This window comes from Macaca nemestrina, chromosome 15 (assembly GCF_043159975.1).
Source record: "Macaca nemestrina isolate mMacNem1 chromosome 15, mMacNem.hap1, whole genome shotgun sequence".
NCBI lineage: Eukaryota > Metazoa > Chordata > Mammalia > Primates > Cercopithecidae > Macaca > Macaca nemestrina.
In genome coordinates, this window is record NC_092139.1 from 27,194,866 (window position 1) to 27,205,478 (window position 10,613).

Consider the following 10,613-nt stretch of genomic DNA (forward strand, 5'->3'; position numbering starts at 1 on the left):
TAGCTTGAGTTGGGTTTCTGTCACTTACAACCCTTAGAATTTATGCCAGTTACTATGTCCTTCCATTGAGGGATCTGGGGATACGTGTATTAAGTAATTAATTAATTCATCCATTCAACAAACATTTATTAGCATGCACTCTGTAGTAGAGAATGCACTAAGGGCACAGTGTGGATATAGAGATAAACAAGATACATTAGGGCCTCAAAGGACTCACAATCCAGTTGGGGAGGCAGATAGGAAAATAAATGAGTGCGATGGAGTGAGATACAAGCCTGCAGAGAGAAAGAGAGACAGAGAAACCATGTATCAGAGAATGAGAGGGTGAGACACCCTGAGGGTGGCCAAGCAGGCCAGCAAAATGATGGAAACAGTAGTGTGCCTCTTGGAAATGATGCAAAATGGGTGGGCGGCGATGTGGAAAGGGGTGAGGGGGCAAAAGGAGGAGGAGAGATCTGTGGTTGGGGCCACAGAGGATTCAAAGGTGGATTAGCACCTGCTGTGTGTTTAGTCCTAGGTGGACCTGGGTATTTCCATAGTGAAGAAGACACGAGAGCAAGTTCTCCAAGAGTAGGACCTCCCAGGTTGGTAGATGGTGCCCAAAGCCCACAAATAAGGGCACTGGGATGTGATGGGGGCTGGGGAGAAGTCTGTCTGTTGAGATCCTAAGGGAGTGGTCAATTCTAAGTGGGAAAAAGGATGTCAGATAAATTTTCTTATGAATATCTATGTAAGGCTGGGTGCGGTCGCTCACGCCTATAATCCCAGCACTCTGGGAGGCCAAGGCGGGTGGATCACATGAGGTCAGGAGTTTGAGACCAGCCTGGCCAACATGGCGAAACCCTATCTCTACTATAAAAAAAAAAAAAAAAAATGTATTGTCATCCCAGCTACTCTGGAGGCTGAAATAGGAGAATCACTTGAACCCGGGAGACAGAAGTTGCAGTGAGCCAAGATCGTGCCACTGCACTCCAGCCTGGGCGACAGAGCAAGACTCCATCCCCAAAAAACTCATCCCCAAAAAACACAAAAATCTATGTAAGTAGGGTCTTTTAAACAGAGGCGAGTGGGCAGAGATGGGTGGATTTGGAGCAAGATGGACAGGAGCATGAAGCCATTGGCACGGCCAGTCATGTCTGGATGTCTGGGCAGCAGAGTGGCCCCAAGCAGGCAGACTGGGTGCAAATTCCTCTCTGCTGTTGCTTCCTGTTGGCTTTCCCCAAAACAGATCCTGAGACAAGGATTTGGGTGCACATGGTCTATCTGGGAGGTGGTCCTAGCATGTTGAAAGAGTGGAGATGTGAGACTGGGAAGGGAAAGAGGTCAATACGGTGTGCTCGTGAGCAGGCAACTGGAGGTCATCCTGCTGAGGACTCAGAGAAAGTGCACGCAACATTGTCCCTGCGAGGGACAAGGAAGCGAGACTCCTCCCCATTGATTGAGGGCTGCTCCTGAGGTTTGAACTCTGTGACTTCTGAACTGCCCCTGCTGGCTGAGCAGCCTTCAGGAGGCCAAAGAATGCCCTTGGGTGAGGCATGTCCAAGAGCCGTCTACTGGTGACCCCCAAGGAAGATGAAAGAGGCAGCAGAGCACCAAGAGCAGCTGCCTCAGCTTCTTGTGGGCTGTGTACACTTAGCTTCTCTGTACCTGGGTTTTCTTGCCTGTAAAATGGGGCTGAAAATGGTACCCCCACCACAGCAACCATAAGGATGTAAAATGCTTAGCACAGGGCCTGAGACATGGCTCCGAAAATGGCAGCGAGTATGGTTTCTGAGAACTACGAGTAGCTGTGTGTGGCTGGAATAGACAGTGGGGGTAGCAGGGGCAGCAAGAGTGAGGGGGAAGGGAGAGCAGCAGTGGCATGGGGGAGCCTTGCTTGTCAGCACAGGTGATGAGGTCTCAACCAGAGCATGGTTGACATGGTTTGGATTTGTGTCCCTGTCCAAATCACATTTCAAATTGGGAGAGGGGCCTGGTGGGAGGTGACTGTATCATGGGGGCAGATTTCCCCCTTGCTATTCTCATGATAGTGAGTAAGTTCTCACAAGATGTGATGGTTTAAAAATGTGTGGCACTTCCGTCTTCGGTCTTTCTCTCTCCTGCCACCATGTGAAGAAGGTTCTTGCTTCCCCTTCACCTTCCGCCGTGACTGTAAGTTTCCTGAGGCCTCCCAGTCATGCCTCCTGTGAAGCCTGCAGAGCGGTGAGTCAATTAAACTCTTTTTCTCATAAATTACCCAGTCTCAGGTAGCTCTTTATAGCAGTGTGAAAACGGACTAATACAGTGGTTGAGGGATGCTAGGGAGGGGGATGAGGGAGGAGGGCCACTGGGTGTGGGGCAGACAGAGAGTAGGGAGTTCAGGATGGCTGCCATCTGGCCCACCAGGACATCCCTGAGTCTGGGTGTTCATTCACACAGTGTCTCCACGACTTCTCTATACCAACCACCCTCCGGGGAGGTGGATCTCAGCCTGCAAAGAGCTCTTTGTGCAGGCAGGGAGATAATACTTGAGCAGAAATGATAAGTTGGGTAAAACCCATCAGAAAGCCATCAGAAGGAGGCACAGAGGGTGAAGGGAGCTCGAGGGGAGGGAAGCATCGCTTCTAGACGGAGAGGTCAGGAGATTCTCTGAAGGACGGGTATTTAGGATCTGGGCCTTATGGGAAGGATGACAAGATAGGCAGGTGAAGCGAGGGTGAGGCCCAGCCTAAGCAAAGTCAGAAAGGTGGGAATGTACAGGAAGTGCTGCAGGTGGGTCAGTGGCAGTGAGTCAGTGACTGCAGCCCCAAAACCCAGACCTCCCCGTGGAACTCTCTTTGGGATTAAAGTTATTTTGGCTTGTCCAGTTTGAGGCTATATTTGTGTGTAAAACTTTAATGTGCATGGTATAGGTGAAACCGTGGGGAAAACAGTTCCTCCTCCTCCAAATACCAACAATGTATATTAGCACAAGCCTATAGGGGTGTGTTGAGTTGGGTTCCCCAGAAGCAGACAAGGATATCTGTGCAAGTGGTGTATTAACAGAGTGCTCCAGGCTAGGCACGGTGGCTCACATCTGTAATCCCAGCACTTCGGGAGGCCAAGGCGGGCGGATCATGAGGTCAGGAGTTCGAGACTAGCCTGGCCAAGAAACCCCGTCTCTACTAAAAAAAAATTTAAAAATTAGCTGGGCCTGGTGGCAGGCACCTGTAATTCCAGCTACTCAGGAGGCTGAGGCAGGAGAATCACTGAACCTGGGAGGCGGAGGTTGCAGTGAGCCGAGATCGCCCCATTGCACTCCAGCCTGGGCGACAAGAGTGAAACTCCATCTCAAAAAAAAAAAAAAAAAGAGTGCTCCCAGGGAAGACTGGGGAGGAAGTGCGGGAGGCAGGACAGGAAAGGGAAGGAAGCCCAGCAAGATGCATTGGTTATTTATTGCTGCATAACACATTAGCCCAGACTTAGCATCTGAAACAACAAGCAGTGATCATCTCAGTTTCTGTGGTCAGGAACCCAGGAGTGGGTTCATTAAATGGTTGTGTCTCAGGGTCTCTCGGGGGTGCAGGCAGTCAAAATGTTGGCTGGGGCTCGCTCAATCACCTCAAGGCTCAACTGGGAGGCCGGGCGGGCATGGTGACTCACTCCCGTAATCTCAGCACCTTGGGAGGCCAAGGCAGGCAGATCACTTATGGTCAGGAGCTGAAGACCAGCCTGGCCAACATGGTGAAACCCAATCTCTACTAATAATACAAAAATTAGCCATGTGTGTTGGTACATGCCTGTAATCCCTGCTACTTGGGAGGCTGAGGCACGAGGATCGCTTGAACCCATGAGGTGGAGGTTTCAGTGAGCCAAGATTTTACCACTGCACTCCAGCCTGGGCAACAGAGCAAGACTCTGTCTCAAAAAATCAAAGGCTCAACTTGGGGAAGATCCACTTCTAAACTCACTCTTGTGAGTGTGGACAGGCCTCTGGTCCTCACTGGCTGTTGGCCAGAGACATCAGTTCCCTACCACTTCAGATGGCTGAAGTATCATGGCATATCATGTCATATCATATCATATCATATCATATCATATCATATCATATCATGGCAGCTTGCTTGCCCTAGAGAGAGACAGCCCTGAAAGGGAGAGAGAAAAATAGAGGGCCACCCCAAGACAGAAGCCATAGTCTTTTTTTTTCTTCTTCTTCTTTTTTTGAGATGGAGTCTTGTTCTTGTCACCCAGGCTGGAGTGTAGTGGCATAATCTTGGCTCACTGCAAACTCCGCCTCCCGGGTTTAAGCAATTCTCTGCCTCAGCCTCCCAAGTAGCTGGGATTACAGGTGCCCGCCACCATGCCCAGTTAATTTTTGTATTTTTAGTAGAGATGGGGTTTCACCATGTTGGCCAGGCTGGTCTTGAACTCCTGACCTCGTGATCTGCCTGTCTCGGCCTCCCAAAGTGCTGGGATTACAGGCATGAGCCACCGTGCCTGGCCCACCACAGACTTTTTATCACTTCATCTTGGAAGTGACATCACATCACAGCCTACACTCAAAGGGAAGGGATCATACAAGGGTGTGAGTGCCAGCATGCAAGCCCCTTAGGGCCATCTTAGAGTGCACACCTACCCCAGTGAGACTTTCAGCAAAGTCCCAGCCTTAGCCACATCCCACGGGGAGCTCTGGAGTGTAAAACAGTCTCCAGGCAAGGAAACTGGGCTTTCACACTCCTGTCCCAGTCTGTTGTTGACTAAGTGCCCCAAGGTGGGGCTTAACAGTAGGCATTTCAGGTTCGTTCCATGGACAAGGCAGCTCCAGTAGCTGAAGAACAGGCCTCCAACAAAGGTCATGGGCATAAACTCTTCTCTTACAGCAACTCATGGCCAGGCGCAGTGGCTCACACCTGTAATCCTAGCACTTTGGGAGGCCGAGGCAGGCAGATCACTCGAAGCCAGGGGTTTGAGACCAGTCTGGCCATTATGGGGAAATCTCACCTCTGCTAAAAATACAAAAATTACCAGGGTGTGGTGGCGCACACCAGTGGTCCCAGCTACTCAGGAGGCTGAGGCACAAGAATCACTTGAACCCAGGAGGTGGAGGTTGCAATGAGCCGAAGTCGTGCCACTGCACTCCAGCCTGGGCAACAGAGCGAGACTCTGTCTCAAAAAAAAAAAAAAAGCACGCAGAGGTCGGGGGAAGCACCCCAAACTGTAAAAGATCGAATGGGCTCTAGAGGGAGCATCAGTAGTGTCCCCTTAAAAGTGGGTAATTTGGAAACATTTACCAACATCAAGAATGCCTGTATCCTTTAATCATCAACCTCACTTCTAGAAATTCATCTTACAAACTCACTGAAGAAACAGCCTGAATATCCATTAGTAGGGTCTGGTTAAATAAATTATGGTATATTCATATACTGGATTATTATACAGCTGTTAAAAGAGTATGGGCCAGGCATGGTGGCTCATACCTGTAGTCCCAACACTTTGGGAGGCCGAGGTGGGTGGATCACTTGAGGCCAGGCGTTCAAGACCAGCCTGGCCAACATAGGGAAACCCTGTCTCTATTAGAAATACAAAAATTAGCCATGTGGGGTGTTACACACCTGTAATTCCAGCTACTCAGGAGGCCGCAACAGGAGAATCACTTGAACCCAGGAGGCAGAGACTGCAGTAAGCCAAGATCACGCCACTGCACTCCAGCCTGGGCAACAGAGCGAGACTCTGTCTCAAAAACAAACAAACAAACCCTAATATGAAAGATCTCCTAGACACATCATTAAGTGAAAAAAGCAGAGTGTAAAATATTAACTGTATTGGAAACGAAGGAATTATCTGTGTGTATCTGGACTTGCAAAGGGATGGGAATTTTCAGGTGAGATAAACAATACATTATTATTGGTGAAAGGGACACTGAGAGCCTGGGGTGGGAGGGAGATTTTTTCATCTTATGTTTTTAGCAATAATTGAATATTTAATTGTGTGCAGTGGCACAATCATAGCTCACTGCAGCCTTGACCTCCTGGGCTCAAGTGATTCTCCCAGCTCAGCCCCCTGAATAGTTGGGACTAAGGTACACACCACCATATCTGGCTAATTTTTAAACTTTTTGTAGAGATGAGGTCTTGCTGTTGCCTAGGCAGGTCTCAAACTCCTAGACTCATGTGATTCTCCCACCTCAGCCTCTCAAAATGCTGGGATTACAGGCATGAGCCACCACACCCAGCATTGCAATAAATTTTTAAATTGATTTTTAAACAAAAGAGAGGGTGAATCTGGAAACTCAAGTCCCTAGAAGCCACACATATGTTTGTGACTCTTCCTGTCACCCGGTTCTGCACTATGGGGGCCCGGCAGAAGTGGTTTCTGACCCAGCCCAGAGTTGTCCCCGGGAAAACTGGTTTGCTTCAATGAGATTGTATTGCCTGTCTAATTTGTTTCTGCTTTGTGTTTTATAATTTGCTCTGAAGATTAAATTGTATTTTTTATTTTACTCTAAATTTTTTACAATAGCCGTTGGCCAAAAGCATTAATGATCTGATTTTGAGAGCTGTGTAAATTACCAGCCTGCACCAGCCCATTTCTGTCTTGCCCTGTCTGGGTTGTCCTCCCCAGAGTCCGATCTGGAGATCTGAGGAGCAAATCCAACCCCATGACTCCCACCCCTGCTGAAAGCCGCCATGGCTCCCCGCTGCTCTCAGCATAAGCAATAACAATAAGAGCACCCACTCACTGAGTGCTGACTACGGCCCCAGCCCTGAAGCTCGTGCTTTACGTGGGTTATTGCCTGGAGATTTCACAAAAGCCCTGGGAGGCAGAAATCATCTAAACCAGCAGTCCCCAACTTTTTTGGCACCAGGGACAAGTTTCAAGGAAAACAATTTTCCCACAGAATGGTAGTGGGGTGGGGGAATGATTTTGAGATGAAACCGTTCCACCTTAGATCATCAGGCATTGGATTCTCATAAAGAGCACATAACCTAGATCCTTCACGTGCACAGTTCCCAATATGGTTCGTGCTCCTATGAGAATCTAATGCTGCTACTGATCTGGCAGGAGGCAGAGCTCAGGCAGAGTAATGCTCACCTCCTGCTATGCGGCCCAGTTCCTAACAGGCCACGGACCCGTGCCAGTCTGTGTCCCCACGGTTGTGGACCCCTGATCTAAACAATTTTAAAGGTGAGAAAACTGAGTCACAGAGAGGTGGAGTTATTTTCCAAGTTTACACAGCCAGGATCTGGCTGAGCCCAAATCTGAAATCCTATTTGGCTCAAAGGGCTGGATCTGGGTTGAGAGAACGCATAAATAGGGCTGGAGAGTTCAGTAGGAGCAGATCTCGAAGCACCTGGTTGCTGAGGCTGAGGATAATGGGATCCAGAGGAAACGAGGACCCTGAGTCCTCTGGTCTCTGTTTGGAATGATCTCGGGTGCCCCTTTCAAGACCTGCATGGTCATTTCCCTCCAAAAAGTGTTTCTTGCTTTTCTAGTCCATGGTTATTCATTCATTCGTTCATTCATTCAATAAATTCACGTGCCAGATGCTGTTAAGCCTAGGGACACAGACCCAAATCAGACATGGTCCCACCCTCCAGGAGCTCTAAACTCTATATTCCAGGAGTATAAACCGACAGTGACAATTCAGAGATCCATGTTTAGGTTAGAGGAAGCTTGGGGAGCCGGGGAGTTGTAAGAGTATAAAGGAAATATCCAAACAGTCTGGGGAGAGGGGTTGGGGTCCAGAAAGACTCCCTAAGCAGGTGTTGCCTCAGCTCAGCTCTGAAGATGGCAGATACCAAGGTGAAAGGAGGAAAATGGACGGGAAACGGGTCAGAAAGAACATTCCAAACAAAGGGAACAGCAAGTACAAAGGCCTGGAGGAGAGATTCTTGAAAGAAGAAACTCTGCCCAAATTGTCTTCTGCCAATTCCCCAGTGCCTAGAACATGGTCAGGCACACAGTGGATGCTTAATAAGTATCAGTTGAGTAAATAGAGCATGGCATGTTCAGGGGGCTGCAGGTGATTCAGGGCAGCTAGATGATAACCTGCAAGGCAAGGAGAGATCATGCAGAGGCTGGGGAGCTCCATACAGGCCAGGTTAGGAAAGGTCTGGAATAGCAAGTTTATAATTTTGAGCACCAGAGAGCTGTTGACGGGTCTTGATTTGGGACGGGGGTTGGCAGGGAGGGTGCTTCATTGGAATGGTTTTGAAAGACCCTCTGGTTCATCATGTGGAAAATGACCTGGGAGGGGCCAGGTGCGATGGCTCATACCTGTAATCCCAACACTTTGGGAGGCCGAGACAAGATTGCTTGAGCCCAGGAGTTCGAGACCAGCCCGGGCAACATGGCAAGACCCTGTCTCTACAAAAAATACAAAAATTGGCCAGGCATAGTGGCTCATGCCTGTAGTCCTAGCTACTCAGGAGGCTGAGGTGAGAGGATTGCTTGAGCCCAGAAGTTCGAGGCTGCAGGCAGTTAGCTGTGATTGCATCACTGCACTCCAGCCTGGGTAACAGAGTGAGACAAAAGAAAGAAAGAAGCAAAGAAGGAAGGAAGGAAGGAAGGAAATAAATGAGCTCAATACCCCAAGCAATGCCTGCAACTAAGGATTCCTCCCAGGGAGACCACAGCCCATTGGCGTGGCTCAAGAGTTTGTGAACTGCAAAATCCAGCCTGGGAAGGTGGTTGTGTTCAACAACTCCACCTTCCTACAACCCCCACTAGTAGCTGTTGATATCACAGCTACTAACCATACCAACGAGATTCAAGATTATTTGAAACAGCTCACGGGAGCAAGAACGGTGCCTTGAGTCTTTATTGGTAAAGATGGTACAGGCAGATGCAGTGATCTAGTCACTGTGCAACACAGCGGGGGACTGCTGACATGGTTAAAGCAGATTGGAGCTCTACAGTAACCACAGAGCAGGCGCCCCACTGATGTCCCTCCTCAAGAGCTGGATGCCATTGCAAATGATGACATGACTTCTTGGTGGATGAATTTGGGGGCACAAACAGCTTTTTTTTCTTCTTTTGGCTCAGTATTTAAAAGTGGATCAACTTGTTCTTAACCACAGGGCCAGGAAGGTTGACGGACCATCTTGGTTTTCTTCTGGATACGCTCTTTGGTTTTCAGAAGACTGTGACAAGTTCTGGCCCAGGATTCGCTCACTGACCCTCAATTATTATTTGTCTTTGGCACACGTTTCCTACTGTTCTCCATGTGTCAACATGCCTCTACCTCTAAGCTGGTGTTTTTCAACTATGTCTATCCAGACTCCTTCTCCACAATGATGAATCCATAGTTTGTTTTCTGCTACTGCCCATTAGCTGAAATCATTTCACTGCTTGACTTTATGGAGTTGGTGTTATGAAATCAGTGGGTATTTTGAATGTGTTCTTTCAAACTACACGCGTCTCTCCACTCAACCCTACCCCATCCCATTCCACCTTGAGAATCACGGCTCTGAACCAGTGTTCTCCACCTTGTCCTCTCACAGATCTCATAGGATATGTTCAACAATTCTGTGAAAGGTCTCAGTACCCAATTGGAGAAATCATATGAAAAGTTAAGCATAGTGGATCTTGGTGTCACTTGGATCAGAGGCACAATTGCAGAGGCTATGGTCATGTGGGACACACTGTTATTTAAGATGGCCATCCAGATAATCCTGAACACTGTGTATTTATTTGGTTTAGAACACCAACAAGAATTAAAGCACAAAATGTAAAATATCTGAGGAAAACTTACACCCCCACCCCAAGAATGTATCTGTGAAAGAGCACCCCACACTTTGAAAACTAAGAATCCCTTATCATGAAGTTTGCGTGTTCTAGAATTATAAGATTGTAATTTCCTTCTTCAGTCTCTAGTGAGAACGCTTAATTTATTTTCTAACAACAACAACAAAAAAACCTATAGATTGAAAAAAACAAAAAGAAAATGACCTGGAAAAGACAAGGTTGGAGGCAGGGTGACCACTGAGGAGGCTGGTTCCATAATTCAGATAAGAAAAGATGATTTAGAATCTCACCTTATATCTTAGTACATTTTCTTTAGATTATAATGGAATACCTGAAACTGAGTAATTTATCAAGAAAATGAATTTATTTCTTACAGTTATGCAGGCTAGAAGTCCAAGATCGAGGGGCCACATCTGGTGAGGGCCTTCTTGCTGATAGGGACACTTCGCAGGGACCCTAGGTGACACAGAATATCACAGGGAGAAGGGGCTGAGCGTGCTAGCTCAGATCTCCTTCTTATAAAGCCTTCTTATAAATGGAAGGTTCTAGCAAGAGACGAAACTTAGCAGCAGTAGCAATAGACAATTTCAGTTGACCACAGACAAGTGTGGGTTCCAGCAGGGTCAGTGGTTCCAGTGGTGACCACAGAGTGGCTCCTGCTCAATGGCAGTGGCAGTCCCTCTCCCATGATAACCCATTAATCCATTAGCCCATCAATCCATTAATCCATAAATGGATTAATCTATTTATGAAGGCAGAGCCCTCATGATCCAATCACCTCTTAAAGGCCCCACCTCTCAATACTGCCACATTGGGAATTAAATTTCAACATGAGTTTTAAGGGGGCAAATATTTAAAACAGCACCTTCTAACCAGCTACCACACTGCCCACCTGCCCACTCAGGATT